At 47.4% G+C, this 25,771-nt stretch overlaps 1 long non-coding RNA gene across 1 annotated transcript in view; it reads right to left on the bottom strand.

The window, feature by feature from the left end:
* Nucleotides 1-282: 282 nt before the first annotated feature.
* The window catches only part of LOC141165554 (uncharacterized), a 77,343-nt gene continuing 51,854 nt past the window's right edge, over nt 283-25,771 (bottom strand). Inside the window, exon 3 of the long non-coding RNA XR_012251173.1 lies at nt 283-560. This is a non-coding gene — a long non-coding RNA (uncharacterized lncRNA). The remainder of the gene's footprint in view (nt 561-25,771) is intronic.

Genomic DNA, 25,771 nt, shown 5'->3' with positions numbered 1-25,771 from the left:
CTCGCCGACCGTGGAAACCTTCAAAAGAAACCTGAAGACCTACCTCTTCCGACAAGCCTACAACCTGCAGTAACCACCGCTGCACGACCAGCTCTACCCTCAGCTAACGTATCCTCACCCATCCCTTCTAGAATGTGAGCCCTCGCGGGCAGGGTCCTCGCTCCTCCTGTACCAGTCGCTGACTCGTTTTGTTAAGATTATGTAAATGCTTTTGTTATGTATATCCCTATGATATGTAAAGCGCCATGGAATAAATGGCGCTATAATAATAAATAATAATAATAACCACACAAAATGGCATACTTTATTACGTAGGCATGGGGTTATATAGTATTCTACTACTAGGTGGGATTAGTAAAATTCATTGCATTTTCTGATAACTTGGCAAACTGCAATTTGCTCATCCACGTATCTCTTAGTCTCAGTAACGCCTTAGGAATTCTGATGGGAGGGGTGAGTTAGTCTCTCAGCGCCATCTTTGCCAACTCGACATGAATCTCTCTGTTATCAGCCATGCATATGCATACGTCATTCTCAGGAAATCATTTAGTTCTTCATGTCTACAATAAAAATAGGAACTGTTAGTTATATATTCATTAACTATTAACATAATCCATGTGCATATACACATTTGCATACATACACACACATAGATTATTCCATCATCTCTATATTAATTCACTGATTAGGTAATCTATTAAAATAAACTAATTGATTTTCTATAATATATATATTTTACCTTGACAAAAGGACTGGCATAGAGGGAAACTGTATCTACTCTGGGTGTCATTTCTCCCAGGAAGTCCTCTAATACAGCTTGTTGCAGAAGCAATGGCAGCCCATCCAACATCAGCTCGCACTTGTCGGTGGTGCTTCAACACAGAAACATCTTTCTTTGTGCCTTTAATTTCATGACTACAGAGTTGGGCAAAGGCCTGATCTGCAATGCGGTTTGAGAAATAACATGCATAAGTACTAGTGTTGAGCCACCCCCGTAGTGTTCGAGTTCGGTTCGGTTCGTCGAACACCCGTGTGTTCGCCGAACTGTTCGTCGAACTGTTCGTCGAACACCTTCGAACACCGTTAAAACCAATGGCAGGCAAACAAAAACACATAGAAACACATAGAAAACACCTTCAAAGGTGTCCAAAAGCTGACAAACTGCTCAGAAGACACAACTAACACATGGAAAAGTGACAAGTACATATAGTCATGCGAAAAGAAAAGAGGTGGAGGAGTAAAAGGAGGGGGAGACACAGATATAGGCATGTCATGCCCTTCTAAAATCCAAAAAGTGAGAAGCCGAGACGGCCAGTCCGCTCCTGCCCGTGCCACCTCCGTGTCGCCGGGTTTGTGCCAGAGCCGCGGTGAACCCTGACGGCCAGCCCCCCTCTCCCAATACTGGTGCCTGTCCGCTGGTGGGTCGAGAGAGCCCCCCTGTGGTGGAGGCAGCTCTAAGCTTTTTAATTTAAATTGTCCGTCTAATTTGAATGAATACACTTTAAATCCATTTACAAGGATCTATTGGAGGGCAAGTCTCATGCCAGCAGCCGCGTAATTCCAGCTCCAGTAGCGTCCACTAAAGCTGCTGCAGTTAAAAAGCTTTTATAAGGATCGAGCTCGGCTGTCCACCGCAAGGCATCCTAGTGCCAGTCCCAGCCCCTATGCCTTGGGGTGCCTCCTGATGCTCTTCACTAAGTATCCCGTGGTCCCGAAGCATTTCCTTTGAAAAAATTAAGTGTCCAAACTACAGGTGGTGTAGCTTGCTTAACAGCCGGGATAATCCGCTGACTAGCAGACACTGCTACTAGGCACAAAGTATTTCCTGGGCTAGATGCAGTTAAAAATTTGTAAGTAGATACTCTCGTTGGATGCTGAGAAAGCATTCCATAGAGTCTCCTGGCACGCCATATATGATTCTCTTAAAAAGCTTGGGGTAGGGGTCTAGGGGACCCTTTTATAGCCAAAATCACGGCCCTGTATCACAATACGTCACCTAGGCTGAAGATAAATGGAACTGTAGCACCGAGGGCTCGGTTGCTGCAGACGTATTGCACCTCACCCAGAGGTGTGATATCTCACTCTCAGATAAGGATGGAGTGTGGATCAGGACCCGACACCTGCATACATTACACCACATTGCCGTGGGGCAGGGCGACCAATATGCCCCTGAGATGGGCACGACAGTCCCTGTCCCTGGCTGGAGTGGGGGGAGGGAACACTGAGGAAGGGGAACCCTGCAGTGCAGGAGCAGGGAGGAAGCAGTTCCTGGGTGCATTGAGAAGGGAGTATAAAAGGTGGGCACCATCTTAGTTCAGTGCAGAGAAGTCTGAGCAGAAGTGGCAGGGAGCAGGGGCTCTGCATGAGCTCTGCTCCGGAGGCGGGCCTAGTAACAGAGGCCCAGGCCTGCAAGAGGGAGAAGGAAGGAAGAGGAGCGGAGAAGGCTCCAGGAACGAGGAATGAAGGGATCCCAGGGGTGCGGACGGGCGAGTCGCCACCGCACGCCCGAATCCACCTGCGTGGAGGGGTCAGGCCAAAGGGGGAGACCGGTCCCCGAACTAGTGGAGGCAGGAAACGACCCTCAGCTAGAAACCGGAGGCTCTGACATTTTATGTGGCGCAGCCCCTTGCTCCACCCGCTAGGAAGGCACCACATAGGGTCAGGGAAACTGGCGCCAAGTTTACCAAGAGGAGGCCCGAGGCAGCCGGACAGAAGTGTTGGTAAGAAAGGCCAGACAAAGGACACACAAAGGGGGTCCTGTGAAGCGCTCCAAAGTTATCTGGGAGTTGTCTGAGCCCCTCACCTGGTGAGCACAGTACGACGTGGGCAGCCGTTACCTGCAGACGTGGTCTGGATAATAAGAACTGTGAGTAAAGGCCCTGAACTGCATCACTGACTCCGTGTCGTTACTGCTGCTGCCCTGCACCATCACCCCCATCCTCCGCATACACTGCCCTGAGGCTATACTCCTCCCGTGGGGAGTTATGCTACGCTCTGCTGCACCCACAACACCAGCCTTAGCGGTCTGCCCTGTAGCGGCGGTTCACTCTGACCGCAATCCACGGGTGGCGTAGTCGGACATTTAAACATCAAAACCACATAAATAGTTCCGCCACTGGTTTGACCGCCCTGAGCCACGGAACCGGATCGCCGCCACGAAGACTACAACCACCAGCATCCACCAAAAAGTGTCCGGCTCCGGGTGTCCCAAGGCCCAGGGGGTGCGTCAGAACATTTTCATCACCTTTCACAATCACCAATGGGACAAGGCAGGGATGTCCTCTGTCCCCTCTCTTATACATCCTAGTGACGGAGCACCTGCTCTCATCAATTCGCCATAACCCCAATATTAGGTGGATTGAGGTGGGAGGCACCGAGTACAAGTGCTCTCTATTTGCTGATGATGTCCTAGTATATATCACTCAATCACATATATCCATCCCTGCTGTTATGGCTGAAATAGATCACTTTGTTACATGGTAAAATTTTAAAATCAATGCAGCGAAGTCTGAGGCCCTCGATGTCTCCCTCCCTAAATCCATATAGGATTCCATCCAGTCCAACTTTCCCTTTGCCTGGCCCTCACAGGGTATCAAATACTTAGGAATTCCTATTCATAGAGTCCTCTCCCATCTATGTTATCTTAATTTTGGGCCCTTTATTGAACAATTCCATACAGACCACGGTTGGCAAGTTAGAACTGTAAGATTCACTACGTGAACCACTGGTGTTTTGTGGAAAAGCACATGTACACCGCGTTCCAAATTATTATGCAAAAAGTGTTTAGGAGTGATAAGGGAAGAATTTGTTTGTTTGTCAGTTAAACTCATTGATGGTGATGTGTGTCAGGGCTCTTTATATCACTGTAAGCAATTGCAGACACCTGTGCTAATTAGTTTGGCAGGTGTGTCCAATGAAAGGCAAGACTACTTAAGAAGGCTCTCTCACATTATTAAGCAGCCTACATTTTCTGCCAAAATGGGAAAGAAAAAGGATGTGTCGGCTGCTGAGAAGCAACAAATTGTGGAGTGTTTAGGTCAAGGCATGACTACAATCAACATTGTGCGATGATCAGGATGAAGTGTCTTGGCAATCAAGAAGTATGTAGCTGATTCACAGTACACACGTGTGCGTGCTGATAAGGGCAAATTGAGGACTCTTTCCTACAGGCAATTACGTCAGGTTGAAAGAGCAGCGGCAAAAAAGCCTTGTCATAGCAGCAGACAAGTTTTTGAAGCTGCTTGTGCCTCCAACGTCCCCCGAACAACAAGATGCAGGGTCCTTCAGAGGTTTGCAGCTGTGCATATGCCATCCTGTCGACCTCCTCTATCCACTTCACACAAGCAGAAACGGCTCCAGTGGGCCAAACATTACATGAAGACTGATTTCAAAACTGTTTTGTTCACGGATGAGTGCCGTGCAGCGCTCGATGGTCCAGATGAATGGAGTGGAGGATGGCTGGTTGATGGACACCCCACGCAAACACGGCTACAGCGCCAACAAGGAGGAGGTGGAGTAATGTTTTGGGCTGGAATCATGGGGAGAGAGATTGTCGGCCCCTTTAGGATCCCTGAAGGCGCTAAAGATGAACTCCATAATGTATGTGGATTTTCTCAAACAGCACTTCCTGCCATGGTTCAAGAAGAAGAACCGTGTATTTCACAGCAAGATCATTTTTCTGCATGATAATGCACCATCTCATGCTGCACATAAAACATCTGCATCTCTGGCTGATATGGGCATAAAAGGGGACAAACTTATGGTGTGACCCCCATGCTCCCCTGACCTCTACCCCATTCAGAACCTTTGGAGCATCATTAAAAGGAGTGTCTATGATGGCGGGAGGCAGTTCACATCTAAGCAACAGCTCTGGGAGGGTATTCTGTCCTCATGCAAAACAATTGAAGCAGAAACCATCCAAAACCTGACAAATTCAATGGACGAGAGAGTTCAGAAGCTCCTTTCGAACAAGGGGTCCTATGTGAAAATGTAACATCACCTAGAATAAAGTTTTGAGTTGAAAACTGTTTGATTTCAGTTTCTAACAACCTGCTAATGCTTATAATTTCAAAAATGACCATTTTTTTGGTCTTTATTAAAATGAAAAGGTTGATCGAAAAGTTTGGGGGATCTAAGAGTGTGGCAACCCAGTAGTCATGATTACTTCGAATTCTGACAATATGAGGGTCATGCTGCAGGTAGTGCAGCAAGAAGGCACTTATGTGTCTTGCGCATCTCGGAGCCCCAAAATTATTTTCCGGGCTAGATGCAGCTAAAAATTATTTTTAATTTTAAATCTGGTGAAGCTTATTATAGATGGCCTAATAGGATCAGTGCTGCACACTGCTACAAAGCCCAAATTATTTTCCAGTCAAGATACAGATAAACATGATTAGTAATTTGAAAGCTTAAAACGGTTGGTAGGGTGATTTTAACCAATCATCAAGCTTTTACTCTCCCCAGGATGACACAGGGGTAGAAAAGTCGTTTCGGATCCATGATTTGTTCATCTTTATGAACGTGAGTCTGTCTACATTATCAGTGGAGAGCCGCGTGCGCTTATCTGTCAGCACACCACCAGCAGCGCTGAACACACGTTCAGACAGAACGCTGGCTGCGGGGCATGACAAGATCTCCAAGGCGTAAGTGGCTAGCTCCGGCCATTTATCCAGATTGGAAGCCCAAAAAGAGCAAGGGTCCAGTGACACAGTCGTGGCTTCAATGTTTACTTGGAGATACTCCTGTACCATCGTCTCTAGGCGTTGACTATGTGTCAGACTTCTTGTCTCCTGTGGCCTTGCAAAGGATGGGCTAAAAAAGTGGTGAAATGATTCCGCAAAATTGATGTTACCAGCAGATACTGTGGTTCTGTTACGGTTTGAGTGCTGAACACTTGACGGTCCCACGGTTGGCAAGTTGGAACTGTGAGATTCACTACGTGCACCACTGGTATTTTGTGGAAAAGCACATGTAAGATTCTGCAACAGTCTCTGCTGATACTCCTGCATGCGTGCATCCCTTTCTATGGCAGGAATAATTTCTGCAAATTTACTTTTGTACCGGGGATCTAACAGTGTGGCAACCCAGTAGTCAGGATTATTTCTAATTCTCACAATTCGAGGGTCATGTTGCAGGTAGTGCAGCAAGAAGGCACTCATGTGTGTTGCGCATCCAGGAGCACCAAGTCCCTGTTGTGTTGGTGGCGAGGTAACAATCATGCTTCCTTCCTCTGTCCTCTCCCCCCAACCTCGCACAACAGAAATGTGATCAAGGTCTCCCTCATCTGATGAGTCTTCCATCAGTTCGTCCTCCACTTCTTCCTGGGCTCCTGCACCTTCCTCACTAGTTTGGCTGCTACCATGCGCCCTGGTAAAACCATCTCCCCCACCCTCACATGCCTGCCGCCTTGGTGCTGCCGACCGTCTGGACCTTGCAGATGTTAGCCCTTCCGCATACAACTCCTCCTCCTCTACTTCCTCCACCTCCTCTTGTGCCACCACCTGACTCCGAATTCTGTTTAACATGTGCTCCAGCATGTAAATCACCGGAATAGTCATGCTGATAATGGCATCGTCAGCACTAAACATCTTCGTCGCCATTTCAAAACTGTGCAGAAGGGTGCATAGGTTCCTGATCTGAGACCACTCCTCCAGCGTGATTTGCCCCACCTCTGAATCTCGTTGGCCCAGGCTATACGTCAGAACGTATTGCACCAGGGCTTGTCGGTGCTGCCACAGTCGCTGCAACATGTGCAGAGTTGAATTCCACCGGGTAGGCACATCGCATTTTAGCCGGTGAAGTGGCAGGCCCAACGACTTCTGTAGAGATGTAAGTCGCTGAGCTGCGGGATGCGAACGGCGGAAGTGAGCACACAGCGACCGTGCCCTCTGCAGAAGGCCATCTAGTCTGGGATAGTGGGCTAAAAATTGCTGGACAACCAGGTTCAACACGTGAGCCATACAAGGCACGTGTGTGACATTGCCCCGGCGAAGGGCCGCACCCAGGTTTGCAGCATTGTCGCACACGGCCTTCCCTGGTTTCAGGTCCAGTGGAGACAACCATTCATGAAATTGGTTCTCCAGAGCTGACCACAACTCCTCAGCTGTGTGACTCACATTTCCCAGACATTTCAATGTAAAAACCGCCTGATGACGTTGAGCCCTACTGCCAGCATAGTAAGGAGGTGTGCAGGATCCCTTCTGCGCAGTTAGAAAGCTTGTGGCATGACCAGACAGGCTTTGGGTGCAGGTGGAAGACTGAGAGGAGGTTGAGGAGGCAGAAGCAGTGGAGGAACTTTGACATAAAGAGGATTGACGCACAACTCGTGGGGACGGCAAGACTTGGACAGCAGCCCCTTGTCCTGCTGTCACCATAGTCACCCAGTGCCCAGTCAGCGACATGTAACGCCCCTGTCCATGCCTACTCGTCCAAGTGTCTGTGGTGAAATGCACCCTGTCACACACAGAGTTTCTCAAAGAAGCGGTGATGTTGTGTGCGACATGCTGGTGGAGCGCAGGCACACCTTTCTTTGAGAAGTAGTGCCGACTGGGCATCTGGTACTGGGGCACTGCGACGGACATAAGGTCTCGAAAATCCTCTGTGTCCACCAGGCGGAAAGGCAGCATTTCTGTAGCCAAGAGCTTGCAGATGGTGAAATTCAACCTCTTAGCTTTCTCATGGCTAGGAGGAAATGGTCTTTTACTTGTCCACATCTGAGGGACCGAGGGCTGGCTATTGTGCTTAGACGGGGTTGATAAGGGTGTCCCCGGCAAACTGCCGGTCTGTGAGGAAGATGCAGGCGGACATGTTAGGTTGCCTTGATCCAAAGGTGGTGCTATCGATGTCGGACAGCGCTCAACACCAGCTGGTGTTACCACCTCCAAAGAAAATGATGACCTGCCAATCACGCTAGCTGTTGCGGGTAAAGAGGTGGCAGGTCTGCGCCCCAAAACAGGTGTGACTGCTGTCCCCCCAGTCACAGAGGATGAAGAGGCCGCGGATGCACAAGATATGGCAGACGGTGATTGGCCCGGCCGGCTAGGCCGCATTGTAGCACACTGAGCTTCCCACTGCAACTTATGCTTCATGTCCATGTGCCGGTTCATGCATGAAGTACTCAAACTATGTATTTTTTGGCCTCTACTTAGCTTTTGCTGACAAATGTTACAGATAACACGAGTTGGGTCATCTTTATCGATCTGAAAAAATGCCCAGGCTATGCAAGGCTTAGCACCCATGCGACCTGAAGAGCCACCACGACTTGTGGTGAGAGGCAGAGTTGTGTTTGAGGATGCAGTTGTTGACGTGCTTCCAGTACTACGTCTCTGTCCAGGAAGGCGCAACCTGACCTCGTCGTCACTAGCATCTTCCTCCACCTCCTCTGCTGACCTCATCTCTTGGCTGACTGTGGGTTGACAGTAAGTGGGATCTCCGACCTCATCATCATCACCCTGTGCGTTATCACACCCGTCGTCCTCAGAGCCAACCTGTTCCTGCCCTGACAAAAAACTAAAGTTGTCGCTCCAATCAGGTATTTGAGTCTTATCATCGTCTTCCTCATTGTCTCCACCAACAGGAGTTACAGTTTGGGAATGAGGGTCTACATTATGGTCAGAACCTTCTGCGTCTGGTCCTGGATCCGACTCATAAAGATTCTGGGCATCAGTGCAGATCATTTCCTCGTCTGGATTCACAGAAGCGCTGGAGTCGACCTCTGATTCCCAGGCTATAGTATGAGTAAACAGCTCTGCAGACTCAACCATCTGTTCTACCTCATACTCAGACGGGCAGCTGGAGATTTGGGAGCTGTGAGGAAGCAAGTGCGATTTGGGTGACACCTTTGAGGACTGGAGTATTTGTGATGTTGAAGTTGATGTGGAGGAGAGCCCACTTAAAGGAGCACTTGATATCCGTTGAAGCACCTGCTGTTTTTGTGCCTCATCTGGAATTTGTAGCGATTGGCGTGGCCGTAAGAAAGGGATCTTATCACATTGTCCGCTAAAAGAAGTAGACATTTTAGTTTGGCTGGAAGATGGTCTTTCTTCTGGACCTACCCCACGGACACAACCTTTTTTCCCCTTCCCAACACGCCTATTCCCCTTTCCACCAGCAGCAGGCCTTTTTCCACTCATTTTGGTGGTTAACTAATTCACAACTCTGGAGTTGTTTGCACAAAAAGACAATGGATGGTAACCGAGCAGAGCTGAGTGGCCAAACTGTGGTATTAGGCCAAAACTATTGGCTGGGCTAGATGCAGAAAAAAATTATTTTTAATTTGCAACCTGATGGAGGTCAGTATAGATGGACTAATAGACCAAGTCCCACACACTGCTAGAAGCCCAAATATTTTTTCAGAGCTAGATGCAGAAAAAAATTATTTTTAATTTGCAACCTGATGGAGGTCAGTATAGATGGACTAATAGACCAAGTCCCACACACTGCTAGAAGCCCAAATATTTTTTCAGAGCTAGATGCAGAAAATTTTTTTATTCAATTTGCAACCTGATGGAGGTCAGTATAGATGGACTAATAGACCAAGTCCCACACACTGCTAGAAGCCCAAATATTTTTTCAGAGCTAGATGCAGAAAAAAATTATTTTTAATTTGCAACCTGATGGAGGTCAGTATAGATGGACTAATAGACCAAGTCCCACACACTGCTAGAAGCCCAAATATTTTTTCAGAGCTAGATGCAGAAAAAAATTATTTTTAATTTGCAACCTGATGGAGGTCAGTATAGATGGACTAATAGAACAAGTCCCACACGCTGCTAGAAGCCCAAATATTTTTTCAGAGATAAATGAAGAAAAAAATTATTTTTAATTTGCAACCTGATGGAGGTCAGTATAGATGGACTAATAGACCAAGTCCCACACACTGCTAGAAGCCCAAATATTTTTTCAGAGCTAGATGCAGAAAAAAATTATTTTTAATTTGCAACCTGATGGAGGTCAGTATAGATGGACTAATAGACCAAGTCCCACACACTGCTAGAAGCCCAAATATTTTTTCAGAGCTAGATGCAGAAAAAAATTATTTTTAATTTGCAACCTGATGGAGGTCAGTATAGATGGACTAATAGACCAAGTCCCACACACCGCTAGAAGCCCAAATATTTTTTCAGAGCAAGATGCAGAAAAAAATTATATTCAGTTTGCAACCTGATGGAGGTCAGTATAGATGGACTAATAGAATGATGCTATGCCCAAAAGATTTTACTTCACTAGGTGCAGTAAAAAAATTGGTATTCTATACACAGGTGGTATATCTTGCAACACAGATAGGCTACTCCACTGACTAACACACTCTGCAATAGGCCAAAAAGGATTAGCTTTGCTAGAGTCAGCCAAATGCTGTGAAAAAAACTTGCACAGCACTGGCACAGACCTGCCTGGCAAAAACTGATAGGAACTGATGTAACCTAGTCCTGAAAAGGACTCCAATTACAATTAGTCTTTACTCCCACAATCTATCTATTTAAGAGCACAGACCTGCCTGATAAAAGTCGTAGGAAATGCTGTAACCTAGTCCTTAAAAGGACTGCAATCACAACTATTCCCTACTCCCAAGCTATCTGTATATTTGTGCGAAAATTGGCTTGAAATTAACAAGGTATAGCGCACACAGCAACAGCGGTGCCGTCTAACACGCAGCTGCAGCAGTGAGAAAATGGTGGCGACGGGGAAAATGGCTTGGTCTTATAGGGCAAGGACATGTGACATACACTGCCAATCACACATGCCCTTGCTTGTGTGAAAAAAAGCACTTCGCTCCGTGTGTGCGCTGCTGATAGGCTGACAGATTGCACCTCCCCACTGCAAATGCGGGAAAGAGAAAAAAAAATGGAGATCTTCATTGTTCCTGCAGAGATCCATCCCCTGCCCCTCCCCCCGCCCCGCTGTACACTCAAACTGCGTATTAACATTAATTTTCATCATTACTGAGAAAAAATCCAGTTATGATTTTGGTGCACGAACAGTTATCGAACATAACCTCGAACAGCCGAATTTTTCTCAAATTGTTCGTGTTCGCCGACCGGCTCGAACACCGCCCAAAACAGCTCGAATTTGAGATTGGCGAACAGTTCGAGTAGAACAACGCTCATCTCTAATAAGTACATCCAATCCACATTAAAAAAGCAGCCATAGAGTGTCCAGGAACCTTCTCACACACTTTTCCCACCAGAGAGCCGGAGACTCCTCCGGTGGGCCCTGGCTTCTCCTTCAGGAGAGTTTATAGTGCCAAGGTGAGGCCATGATGATGATAGAGGCCACCATCTCCTTAGTTTTCTGTTACCTGGAATGCAAGCGCAAGTATGCAGCCAGACACCCACCCACAGGCCGCAAAACTAAACTGCCAGATTTCTGGGCAGCTGCTAGCACTTGAAATGTGGCCTGTTAGGCTCATGGAGGTGGAAGCTGTCCACAACCTCATGGCGGCAGCTGGGTGTCCATTCTCGGTCCCCAGCCGCCACTATTTCTCCCAGTATTGTCTCCGCCTTCTTCAAGCGCGGGTCCCTGAACATTACTGCTGGTACTTTTCTGTGGGAATCTGCTTGCCCCCTACCAGCCTGGAATATTTCCAGTAAACTATGGTACGACGCCATAGGGTGGCGACCGGTCCCCAGCCGCCACTATTTCTCCCGGTATTGTCTCTGCTTTCTACAAGCGTGGGTCCCTGAACATTACTGCTGGTACTTTTCAGTGGGAATCTGCTTGCCTCCTACCAGCCTGGAATATTTCCAGTAAACTATGGTACAGCGCCATGGTATTAGCACTGCCCCCAGTACCAGTAGCGAAGACATCCCCAATTTCCTTCTCAGGAATTTTATTTGGTAGTGGTTGCCCAAATACATTAGTTTCTCACAAAGGAGCTGAAGATAGAGTGGCAGTAGGTGCAAGTTTCTCCAGCCTGTTAGATATCAGAGGGTGAACGGCAGCACATTGGATCAGTGGTTAGCACTGAAGCCTTGCAGCGCTGGGATCCTGGGTTCAAATCCCAGCAAGGACAACATCTGGATTTACTGAGGTTTCCCCCTCAGTAAAAAAGCAGCCATAGAGTGTCCGGGAACCTTCCCCCACACTTTTCTTAGCCAGGACTGCTTCTCGGCAGGGTTGGACTGTCCCACCAGAGAATCCTCTGGTGTGCCCTGGCTTCTACATCAGGAGAGTTCATGATAGCGCTAACTTTGCAGCAGCTGGGGCTCTTGAGCGGGGGAGAAAGGTGAGAATCAAATCCTCTGGTGGGCCCAATGTTTTTCAATCTGAAACAGCTTCTCAGTGGGAATTGTATTTCACCACAGCCATATTCTTTAGCTCCGTGAAAGGACTGGCATTGAAGGAAACCGTATCTACTCCCGCTGTCATTTCTCCTTCACCAGGTTCCGCCCATTGTCACACACGACCAATGCCTGGCTGTATGTTCAGCGGTGAGAGCCACAGATCAGGCTGCTGTGTTACAGCAGCGCTGGGCAGTTTGTCAACTAAGCATTAAGCATGTTATCTTCAGAACAGCCTGTTGCCGCTTGGCCAAGGCAGTGCTACAGTGCTTTCAGCTTGTGATTGATGTGGTCATTTTGGAGATGAAGGAGGAGGTGCAGGAGCTGAACAATGTGATTACATTGAGGTTACATTGGCGACTCTGTTTTTTATACTAAAGAAAGATCCTACTGTTTTTTTTTTACGTTATTTTTTAAGACAAATGCATTCACCGGGAAATGTAATTTTAACATTTTACAACCTTATCTGGCCATGTGGTGTGTGACACATCATCAGACACATCCTGTTTCATTTATGATGGAGGGACTCTGAAAGTCACAAAGCCTATTTTTATAGGGCCATCAGACGGCCCTTACTATTCTTAAAAGGACAGCAATCGGCCCTCGCTATTATTAGAGAGCCATCAGCCGGCTATGCTTTGTTGTTCCCATTATTAACAAGTGGGTCTCCTATACTGTTATTGCGTATGCAGTGACTGCAAGGGCTGCCAAAACTTCGCACGCAACCCAATACCCCTTTGAAGAGACATAGAGGAGGGTCTCAGTAAAAAAATGTTCCCATTATAAAGGAGCGGGTCTCCTATAGTGGTAATACCCATGCTGTGACTACAAGGGCTGCCAAATTTTGGGAAAAACCCCACTAACAATTTAAAGACACATAGAGCAGAGCCACAGTAATGACATGTTCCATTACAAAGGAGCGGGTGTGCTATACAGTTAAAGGGTATGCAGTGAGTCCAACGTCTGACAAAATTTAGGAAAAACCCCACTAACAATTTAAAGACACATAGAGCAGGGCCACAGTAATGACATGTTTCCATTACAAAGGAGCGGGTGTGCTATACAGTTATAGGGTATGCAGTGAGTCCAATGGCTGACAAAATTTTGGAAAAACCCCACTAACAATTTAAAGACACATAAAGCAGGGCCACAGTAATGACATGTTTCCATTACATAGGAGCGGGGGTGCTATACAGTTATAGGGTATGCAGTGAGTCCAATGGCTGACAAAATTTAGGAAAAACCCCACTAACAATTTAAAGACACATAGAGCAGGGCCACAGTAATGACATGACATGTTTCCATTACAAAGGAGCAGGTGTGCTATACAGTTATAGGGTATGCAGCGAGTCCAACGGCTGACAATATTTAGGAAAAACCGCACTAACAATTTAAAGACACATAGAGCAGGGCCACAGTAACGACAAATTCCCATTAGAAAGGAGCGGGTCTCCCATACTGTTTGCCTATGCAGTGAAGCAACGGCTGCCAAAAATTTGGAAGAACTCCAATGCCCCTTGCAAGAGACGTAGAGGTTGGAGAGCCTCCTATAAACAATGTTCCCATTATTGGGAAGTGGGTCTCCCATAGTGTTGGCCTATGAAGTGAATGCAAGGGCTGCCAAAAATTGTGAGGCACTCCAATGTCCCTTGGAAGAGACGTGGAGGAGGGCCTCATAACAAAATGTTCCCATTAGAAAGGAGCGGGTCTCCTATACTTGTAATGCCCATGCACTAAATGTATGGGCTGACAAACATTTACCCCTGGTGGGTATACATAAACATACTGTATAAAAAAAAGTTTTTTTATGGGCATCATAAAGACCCTTTAAAAAAATGATGTAGGTGTTGCATCACGGACCACGGTCACCCTGGTGATATGGTGGTGGAAGATGAGTATGAGGAGAAGGAGGAAGACAAAAGCAAATAGCCAAAATCAGGAAGCGTATACCCATGTGTGGGTGTGAAAAAGTGCATGGGAATACACCTCCCAAAAAAAAGACATTGGATTTGAGTTTATGTTACGCTGCTATCATTCGTTGGTGTTGAGAAGTCTGGCCCAATCCATCCTTTGTTCATTTTTATAAGAGGCAGCCTGTCAGTATTTTCAGTTGACAGACGGCTGCGCTTATCAGTTATTATTCCACCAGCGGCACTAAAAACCCGCTCTGATAAAACGCTAGCAGCAGGGCAGGCCAGGACCTTGAAGGCGTAGAGAGCCAGTTCATTCCACGTATCCAGCTTGGATACCCAATAATTATGATGCACAGAGGAATCACGGAGGATGTTGATATGGTCGGCAAAGCACTCCCTCAGCATCTTCCCAAACTTTGCACTCCTTGTGAGAGTACCCTGCGCCTCAGGGCCTGTGCGATGGGAGGGGCTGAGAAAATTCTCCCAGATTTTTGACAGTGTTCCCCTGCCTCTACTGGATTGGAGTTGTGTCTCTCTCGCCTGTAGTCCTTGGTTGTCCAACGAACTATGACTTCTGCCGCCAGCGTTTTCAGATGGGAATTTTTTTAATAGTTCCGCAACAAGGGCCTTCTGGTACTGCCCCATTTTTGTAGACCTGTCCGCCTCAGGAATAAGAGATATAAAGTTCTCCTTGTAGCGAGGGTGTAGAAGTGTCACCAACCAGTAATGACTGTCACCCAAAATTTTGAGAACGCGAGGGTCATGGGAAAGGCAGCGCAACATAAACTCAACTATGTGTGCCAGACTGCAACAGGCAAGACTTCCGTGTCCTCACCAAGAGGACGAAATGAGGCTGGGCTGTGTGTAATCACCCTTTATGGTTCCTTGCTCCATCTCATTGTGCTCCGCCTGCAGTGCATTCTCATTGATTGTGAGCAGAGAGCGTTTCAGAAGACAGAGAAGCGGGATGGTGACACTAATTATGGCGTCATCGTCGCTCACCATCTTGGTGGAGTCCTCAAAGTTTTGGAGGATGGTACATATATCTGACATCCATGTCCACTCCTGAGGTCTTATGTGTGGAGTCTGAACTGAATACCAATGGCCTTGTTGATGCTGTTACTCAACAACTGCCCTCTTCTGCTCACAAATCCTTCCCAACATCTGCAGTGTAGAGTTCCAATGCGTGGGGACATCACACACCAGTCTGTGAGCAGGAAGCTGCAAATGCTGCTGAAACACGGCAAGGGCGGCAGAAGCTGTAGGTGACTTTCTAAAATGGGTACACAGGCGGCGTACTTTAACAAGCAGATCCAGCAGCTCCTGGTAGGATTTGAGAAGTCGGGTGCTTTGCTGCCATGTGCCTGATCATGCTGGTGGTGGTCAGGCTGATCGTTTTGCCACCCCTGCTGATGCTGGTCTGGCTGGTGGTGCAAATGGCCTTTTTGGAGTTATCTGCAGAGTCTTTAAAAAACAACCAGACTCGGGAAGACCTAACAATTGTACTGGCAACTTCCGTCGTGTTGGTTTTACGGGGAACGGTTGCCTGCCTTCTGTCTCTGGCCACCACACTGCTTCTTCCAGCCTGTTGGGGTGCTCTGCCTCCCTCCCCCTGTGTGCTGCTGTCCTCACTCTGCATGTCCTCCTGCCAGATTGTGTCAGTTACTATATCATCCACTGAGGTGTCTTCCACTTCCGCACCCTGGTCCTCCTCCTGACTTTCTGGCAATTGTGTCTCATCATCGTCCACCTCTTGTGACACTTTCCCACCGTCGCCTTCGTGTGACCGTAGCTGCTCAAATATTTGGGCATCGCTACATGTGATCTCCTCTTGCCCCGCGTCAAGTGGACCGGGCGAGAGGCCCAAATCTATAAATAGAAAAGTGAACAGCTCTTCGGAGTGTCCAAGTGTGGGATCAGTTGTCTCCAAGCACTCGGCATGGTGGGAAGAAGGAGGTTCAGGGTGAGGAATATGCGGTCCAGACTCACATTTACTGAGACTTGACCGTGTAGAAGACAAGGTGGTGGTGGTGGTGGAAGCATTATCTGCTATCCAACTAATAACCTTTTCACACTGCTCTGTGTTCAATAGTGGTGTTATGCGGTCCCCTATTAATTGGGACAGGAAGGTCAAGCGAGAAGATGTGGGTGTTTGTTGTGGCACAATTTCTGCTGCCCATGGCCTCGACCTCTGGATGCACCATCACCATCACGTCCAGTTCCCCGTCCCTTGCCACGTTCTTTGCCCATTTGAAATGGAGGACAATATCTTCCACTCTCACTACAAATGGCTGAATTTGGAGCGAACTTACATGTGATCCATGTGACGGACAAACCACAGTTTTAAATACCTGGCCTGTAGGTAACTATTTTGAACAGCAAACTGGTGTCAATAGCTTCACTGACACACTGAAACAAATGTGTAATGGAGGCCAGAAATGGCAGTATTTTCTGAAAACAAATATGTGATCCGTGTGACGGAGAAAACACAGTTTTAAATAGCTGGCCTGTAGGTAACTATTTTGAACAGCAAACTGGTGTCAATAGCTTCACTGACACACTGAAACAAATTTTTAATGATGGCCAGAAATGGCAGTATTTTCAACGCAATTATATGTGATCCGTGTGGAGGACAAACCAGAGTTTTAAATAGCTGGATTTTTAGCGCTGTAATATGGAAAGGACCTGGCTGTATTTTGCAGTGCCAACAAGAAAATGGCACAGAAAAACGGTGTTCTCTGGATTGCTTTTTAAGTAAATAATGAGGATTAAGATCCCAAGAAAAATTATTCCTGGCCCCTGAGACCTGGGCCTATTTCTAGAAATATCTAAGAGCAGCAGCAGACAAAACTGGAATGGAGCCTCTTGTGCTATATGCACTGCAGTCTGCTATATGCCATGCCTGCCTGCCTATATACACTGCCTGCCTGATACCTCTGCAGATGGATTAGTCCTCAGAAGGACTGTTTGTTGAGATGGATATGTGTCGCTAATATAGTTTGGTACATCTACACTAACTAGAAACAAGCAAATCTCTCCCTAACTCAGCAGCACCCCTCCCTACACTGTCTGATTCCGGAGTGACTGTGATGAGCATGGCGGCGCCAGGTCTGATATAGACCTGATGACGCTGTGCGGCCAGCCAATCACTGTAATGCCACAACCAAAATGGCTGCGGCATTACATTGAGTGGCAGACAATCCCTGCATGTTCATTGGCTCTGTAAAGAGCGTCAAACATGCAGGGAGGGGACCCGAGCTCCCGTCGAGCAACCCTCGAGCAGTGAGATGCTCGGGCGAGCACCGAGATGTAGTGAGCATGCTCGCTCATCACTAATTAATCGCTACATTATACACAGGAGCTCTGTATATAGTGTACAGGTAATACAGTGATCACCCGTGATATTATACACAGGAGCTCTGTATATAGTGTACAGGTAATACAGTGACCACCGGTGACATTATACGCAGAAGCTCTATATATAGTATACAGTGTATATTGTCAGTGTACAGGTAACACATGGACTCACCAGTGACGTCTGTAGATGAAGTCCTTCATCTTCGCTTTTTTTCTTCATCCAGTGCAGACCAACATCACTTCTTCCATCCAGGACTCGTCTCTGCAGTTATCTATAGCTGATCTCTTCTAGAACACGTTCCCCACTTTTTTTTTCCAACTTCTATACTACATCAGATGAAGAAAAAAAGCGACATAGTGCCGCCCTGCACAGTAACAGGACCTCCTGTTTGTTACCCCCCATGGAAGACAGTGTCTTCAAAAGTAAATTAAATTACAGCAGTAACAATGTCCCCCAATTGGCCCCTCCAGTAATTATGTCCACACTTGCCACCATAAACCAATAATGCATGTTCCTCATCCTGACCCCCATACAGTAATTCATTATGTCACCCCTTTAGTTAATAAGTTCCCAGATCCTGGGCCCCTTTATTTAGTGTCCCCATCCTAGGCAACTAGGTTGCCCCCATCTATGTCCACATTAATAAGGTCCCTATCCTGGGCCCCTTTATTTAATAATGTACCCATCCTGCGCCCCTTCCAGTAATAATGTCCCCATCCTGGGACCCTTCCAGTAATAATGTCCCCATTCTAGGCCCCTATGTCAGCCCATATGTCCACTACCCTGCCCAATTACTGAGAGGGGGGAAAAAAGATTCTTCTCACCTTCCTGCACTCCCCCTGTGACCTCTTGTGGCTTCATATTCAGCGTGGTCTTTAAAATGGCCGTCGACTGCAGCAGTGACAGGGCGCTCTGCTATGTGACAGGCTGCATGCTGATGCCACATAGCAGTTCGATTGAAAGGCCACCGGCCTATCATAGGCTGCAGGCATCAGCGTGCGGCCTCTGATAGGTCGTCGGTCATTTAACGTAACTGCTGTGTGAAGTCAGCGTGCGGCTTGTTACAGAGCAAAGCGCCCTGCCACAGCTGCAGCCAGCATTCATCTGCAGGTTTTGTGGGCCCTGGGCGAAAGAGTCTCAGTGGGCCCCTTTAACACATACCACGATTCATGATGCACAGATACGGCAGAGAAATATTGGTATAGTACAAGGACAAAGATTTCACTTCTTATATTACATGAGTGAAAGCTATTGTAAAGTCTACAATAGCTCAGAAACCGACGAATCCTCGCAGTGCACAGTGCGTGCCCTGGGGGGATTCAAAAGTCTGCGGTCACCCAGAGTGACACACAGAGGGACTGAAGACTTATCATTTTAGACCGGATGGTATAGTCATCTGAATTATGGGCCCCATATATTGCTCCATACAGTACTATGGGCCCCATATATTGCGACATACATTATAATGGGCCCCATATATTACTCCCTTCAGTATAATGGCCCCACACAGTGCTCCATACAGCATAATGGCCCCACACAGTGCTCCATACAGTATAATGGCCTCACACAGTGCCCCATATGGAATAATGGGCCTCACATATTGCTCCATACAGTATAATGGCCCCATATATTGCTCCATACAGTATATACTGGGCCCCATAAATTGCTCCATACAGTATAATGGTCCCATATAGTATATAATGGGAACCATATATTGCTCCATACAGTATATACTGGGCCCCATATATTGCTCAATACAGCATAATGGCCCCATATGGTATATAATGGGACCCCATATATAGTTTCATACAGTATATACTGGACCCCATAAATTTATCCATACAGTATAATGGTCCCATATAGTATATAATGGGCCCCATATATTGCTCCATACAGTATATACTGGGCCCCATAAATTTTCTCCATACAGCATAATGGCCCCATACACACGTGGTCAAAATTGTTGGTGCCCCTTGTTTAATGAAAGAAAAACCCACAATGGTCACAGAAAATACTTGAATCTGACAAAAGAAATAATAAATTAAAAATCTATGAAAATGAGCAACTAAAAGTCAGACGCGCGCCCTAAGTACAGGGACAGGGGATCTACGCGCGGTGCGCGCACCCCGGACGGATGCTGCGATGAGGCCAGGGGGAGGAGCGGGGAACACCAGACCGGAGCCGCGGTGGTGAGTAGATCGGCGTTTCGGTCAGGCAGGAGGCAGAGACGCCGAGGCTACAGTACCCCCCCTTTATGCCCCATCCTCTTCAAGCCCGCAAGAAACTTTTCAAGAAGAAGAGGAGAATTTAGATTCTCCCAGGGCTCCCACGAGCTCTCCTCAGGACCAAACCCCTTCCAATCCACAAGAAAAAAGGTTCTTCCTCTTACCCTCTTGGTAGCCAGAATGTTCTCTACCTCAAAAACGTCCTCAGCGCTGACTGGAACTGGAGCGGTACCCGGATCATCAGAGAAAGGATTGAGGACAACAGTCTTGAGGAGTGATACATGGAAGGAGTTGGGGATCCGTAATGAGGCAAGAAGTTTCAACTTGTACGCCACCGGATTAATTTGGCTCAGAATCTCGAACGGAGCAATCAATCGAGGACCCAACTTGTAAGAAGGCATCTTGAGGCGAACATACTTAGAGGAAAGCCAGACCTTGTCTCCCGGACGGAAAAGAGGCGGATCCAGACGTCTCTTCTCTGTCTCTTCATCCGCTCAGAGGACTATAGAAGCGCAGATCTAGTGTCTTCCCAAATCACCAAAAAGTCACTGACGAGAGACTCTGCGGCAGGATTGTCCACTGAAGAAGAGACGGGAAACGGAATTCGGGGGTGTTGACCGTAAACCACAAAAAACGGAGACTTAGCAGAGGACTCACTCATATGGTTGTTATTAGAAAACTCAGCCCAAGGCAGAAGTTCTACCCAACCGCTATGGTGAGCATTGACAAAGTGCCGAAGAAAACTGGTGAGGATCTGATTAATACGTTCCACCTGACCATTGGACTGAGGATGATAGGCCGAAGAAAAGTCCAAAGTGACATCCAACAGCTTGCACATTGCTCTCCAGAAGCGAGAAGTGAACTGAACTCCTCTGTTCGAGACAATATAGAGGGGTAAGCCATGGAGACGAAAGATGTGACGGATGAAGTCCTTAGTAGAGATGAGCGGTGTTCGACTAGAACTGTTCGCCAATCTCAAATTCGAGCTGTTTTGGGCGGTGTTCGAGTTGTTCGACGAACCCGAACGATTTGCAAAAAATTCGGCTGTTCGAGGTTATGTTCGATAACTGTTCGTGCACCAAAAGCTTGTCCTGCATGTCTGGCGCTATTTAGAGCACCAATCATGCAGGGATTGTCTGTCACTCACTGTAATGCCACAGCCATGGTGGTTGTGGCATTACAGTGATTGCCCAAATCGATGGGAACAGTGCCAACAGTGAAACATGAAAAGCCGGCAATTCAGCAGCGGCATACACCTGTACCCGACAATTTAGAACCGAAAGAATAGAGCTTCACACATAGATTAGATAGATATAAACATGTCAGCCACATATATACGAAGTACAGTGAAAGTGCTGCTTACTGTACTTGTCATTTAGCGTAAAGGATTTATCAAAAAAAATAATAGTGTTTTCATGCACCGTCTCTTTAAAAAAGCCGGCCGGCAATTCAGCAGCGGTACCCGACAATTTATAACAGACAGAATAGAGCTTCACACATAGATTAGATAGATAGAAACATGTCAGTCACATATATATGAAGTACAGTGATAGTGTTGGTTACTGTACTTGTCATTTAGTATTAAAATAAAGGATTTATTATTAAAAAAATTGGCGTGGGGTTCCCCTTAATTTTAGGCTCTAGCGGAGGTTAAGCAGACGGCTGGGGCAGATGTTTGAAGCCTGGGAAGGGGGTAATACCCACGGAGCTTCCCAGGCTACTAATATCAGCCCCCAGCTGAATACATAGCCTTTACTAGCTATTAAAATGGGGGACCCCCCAAAAAAAATGACGTGGGGTCCCCCCTAATTTAATAGCTAGCAAAGGCTAGGCAGACAGCTGGGGGCTGATATTAATAGCCCAGGAAGGGAGCCATGAATATTGGCCCCCTCCCAGGCTAGAAACACCAGCCGTCAGCCGCCCCAGAAATGGCGCATTCATAGGATGCGCCAATTCTGGCACTTAGCCTCGCTCTTCCACGCTGCCCTGGTGCGGTGGCAGGGGGTAATAGGGTTGGGGTTGATGTCAGCTTATAATGCCAGCTGACATCAAGCCCAGGTTAGTAATGGAGAGGCGTCTATAAGACACCCCCATTACTAACCCCATAGTCAAAGTTAAAAAAAACACAAACACCCAGAATAAAGTCCTTTAATTGAAATAAAGACACAATCCTTTATTGTTCTAAATTAAACCATACTTACCGTCACGCCCATTCCAGCTGAAGCCAACGATCTCCTGCAATAAAAGAAAAATAATAAAGCAACCTCATCCTTACCTTTCCATGGTTCCCACGACAGCTTCAGCTCTGCTACATCGAGATGACAGGCTGGACCGCAGCAGAACGCCGCCATCCAGCCTCTCATCCCGCAGACACTGAGAAGCGCAGGCTTACTTGCGCTGCTCAGCGTCTCTCTGTGACGACATCCAGATGAGCCGAGTTCATGTCCAATGAACTCGGCTCACCTCATGCACGTCACTGACAGCGTGGGAAAATTCTCACGCTGAAGCGGTGAGTGCAGGAGAATTCTCCCACGCTGTCAGTGACGTGCATAAGGTGAGCTCATGTCCAATGAACTCAGCTCACCTCCTGCACGTCACTGACAGCGTGGGAGAATTCTCCTGCACTCAGCGCTTCAGCGTGAGAATTCTCCCGCTGAAGCGCTGAGTGCAGGAGAATTTTCCCACGCTGTCAGTGACGTGCATAAGGTGAGCTCATGTCCAATGAACTCAGCTCACCTCCTGCACGTCACTGACAGCGTGGGAGAATTCTCCTGCACTCAGCGCTTCAGTGTGAGAATTCTCCCACGCTGAAGCGGTGAGTGCAGGAGAATTTTCCCACGCTGTCAGTGACGTGCATGAGGTGAGCCGAGTTCATTGGACATTAACTCGGCTCATCTGGATGCCCTCACAGAGAGACACTGTGGAGCGCAAGCAAGCCTGCGCTTCTCAGTGTCTGCGGGATGACAGGCAGGATGGCAGCGTTCTGCTGCGGTCCAGCCTGTCATCTCGATGTAGCAGAGCTGAAGCTGTCATGGGAACCATGGAAAGGTAAGGATGATGTTGCTTTATTATTTTTCTTTTATTTCAGGAGATCGTTGGCTTCAGCTGGAATGGGCGTGATGGTAAGTATGGTTTAATTTAGAACAATAAAGAATTGTGTGTTTATTTCAATTAAAGGACTTTTTTCTGGGTGTTGTGTTTTTTTTAAATACTTTACTAGAAATTCATGGTGGTCATGTCTATTATTGGCGTGACCCCATGAATTTCGGGCTTAGGGCCAGCTGATAATGCCAAGCTGGCCCTAACCCCTTTATTACCCAGTGAGCCACCGCATCAGGGCCCTGGATGAGTTGGGTACAGCGCCAGAAGATGGCGCTTCTATGAACGCGCCATTTTCCGGGGTGGCTGCGGACTGCAATTTGCAGCGGGGGTGGCCCAGAAAGCTTGGGCCTCCCTGCGCTGCGGATTCCAGCCCCCAGCTGCCTAGTTGTACCTGGCTGGACACAAAAACAGGGCGAAGCCCCACGTCAATTTTCTTTAAATTATTTCATGAAATAATTAAGAAAAAAAGGGCTTCCCTATATTGTTGTGTCCGGCCAGGTACAAATAGGCAGCTGGTGGTTGGGGGCAGCCCGTTCCTGCCTGCTGTACCTGGCTGGACACAAATATAGTGCGAAGCCCCACGTCAATTTTCTTTAAATTATTTCATGAAATAATTAAGAAAAAAAGGGCTTCCCTATATTGTTGTGTCCGGCCAGGTACAAATAGGCAGCTGGTGGTTGGGGGCAGCCCGTTCCTGCCTGCTGTACCTGGCTGGACACAAATATAGTGCGAAGCCCCACGTCAATTTTTTTTAAATTATTTCATGAATTTCCTGAAATAATTTAAAAAAATTGAAGTGGGGCTTCGCACTATATTTGTGTCCAGCCAGGTACAGCAGGCAGGAACGGGCTGCCCCCATCCACCAGCTGCCTATTTGTACCTGGCCGGACACAACAATATAGGGAAGCCCTTTTTTTCTTAATTATTTCATGAATTTCATGAAATAATTAAAAAAAATTGAAGTGGGGCTTCGCACTATATTTGTGTCCAGCCAGGTACAGCAGGCAGGAAGGGGCTGCCCCCATCCACCAGCTGCCTATTTGCACCTGGCCGGACACAACAATATAGGGAAGCCCTTTTTTTCTTAATTATTTCATGAATTTCATGAAATAATTAAAAAAAATTGAAGTGGGGCTTCGCACTATATTTGTGTCCAGCCAGGTACAGCAGGCAGGAACGGGCTGCCCCCAACCACCAGCTGCCTATTTGTACCTGGCCGGACACAACAATATAGGGAAGGCCTTTTTTTCTTAATTATTTCATGAATTTCATGAAATAATTAAAAAAAAAGTACGTGGGGCTTCGCCCTATTTTTGTGTCCAGCCAGGTACAACTAGGCAGCTGGGGGCTGGAATCTGCAGCGCAGGGAGGCCCAAGCTTTCTGGGCCCCCCCCCGCTACAAATTGCAGTCCGCAGCCACCCCGGAAAATGGCGCGTTCATAGAAGCGCCATCTTCTGGCGCTGTACCCAACTCATCCAGGGCCCTGGTGCGGTGGCTCACTGGGTAATAAAGGGGTTAGGGCCAGCTTGGTATTATCAGCTGGCCCCAAGCCCAAAATTCATGGGGTCACGCCAGTATTAGACATGACCGCCATGAATTTCTAGTAAAGTATTTAAAAAAAACACAACACCCAGAATAAAGTCCTTTAATTGAAATAAAGACACAATTCTTTATTGTTCTAAATTAAACCATACTTACCATCACACCCATTCCAGCTGAAGCCAACGATCTCCTGCAATAAAAGAAAAATAATAAACCAACCTCATCCTTACCTTTCCATGGTTCCCACGACAGCTTCAGCTCTGCTACATCGAGATGACTGGCTGGACCGCAGCAGAACGCTGCCATCCAGTCTGTCATCCCGCAGACACTGAGAAGCGCAGGCATGCTTGCGCTCCTCACTGTCTCGCTGTGACGGCATCCAGATGAGCCGAGGTCATGTCCAATGAACTCGGCTCACCTCATGCACGTCACTGACAGCGTGGGAAAATTCTCACGCTGAAGTGCTGAGTGCAGGAGAATACTCCCACGCTGTCAGTGATGTGCATGAGGTGAGCTCATGTCCAATGAACTCAGCTCACCTCCTGCACGTCACTGACAGCGTGGGAAAATTCTCCTGCAATCAGCGCTTCAGCGTGAGAATTTTCCCACGCTGTCAGTGACGTGCATGAGGTGAGCCGAGTTCATTGGACATGAACTCGGCTCATCTGGATGTCGTCACAGAGAGACGCTGAGCAGCGCAAGCAAGCCTGCGCTTCTCAGTGTCTGCGGGATGACAGGCTGGATGGCAGCGTTCTGCTGCGGTCCAGCCTGTCATCTCGATGTAGCAGAGCTGAAGCTGTCGTGGGAACCATGGAAAGGTAAGGATGAGGTTGCTTTATTATTTTTCTTTTATTGCAGGAGATCGTTGGCTTCAGCTGGAATGGGCGTGACGGTAAGTATGGTTTAATTTAGAACAATAAAGGATTGTGTCTTTATTTCAATTAAAGGACTTTATTCTGGGTGTTTGTGTTTTTTTTAACTTTGACTATGGGGTTAGTAATGGGGGTGTCTTATAGACGCCTCTCCATTACTAACCTGGGCTTGATGTCAGCTGGCATTATAAGCTGACATCAACCCCAACCCTATTACCCCCTGCCACCGCACCAGGGCAGCGTGGAAGAGCGAGGCTAAGTGCCAGAATTGGCGCATCCTATGAATGTGCCATTTCTGGGGCGGCTGACGGCTGGTGTTTCTAGCCTGGGAGGGGGCCAATATTCATGGCTCCCTTCCTGGGCTATTAATATCAGCCCCCAGCTGTCTGCCTAGCCTTTGCTAGCTATTAAATTAGGGGGGACCCCACGTCATTTTTTTTGGGGGGTCCCCCATTTTAATAGCTAGTAAAGGCTATGTAT

Source organism: Phyllobates terribilis, unplaced genomic scaffold, assembly GCF_046119375.1.
Source record: "Phyllobates terribilis strain yellow unplaced genomic scaffold, ASM4611937v1 Scaffold_1__5_contigs__length_1240528914, whole genome shotgun sequence".
NCBI classification, from domain to species: Eukaryota; Metazoa; Chordata; class Amphibia; order Anura; family Dendrobatidae; genus Phyllobates; species Phyllobates terribilis.
Note: the sequence above shows the minus strand (reverse complement) of the source record. Positions and strands in the feature narration are given on the sequence as shown.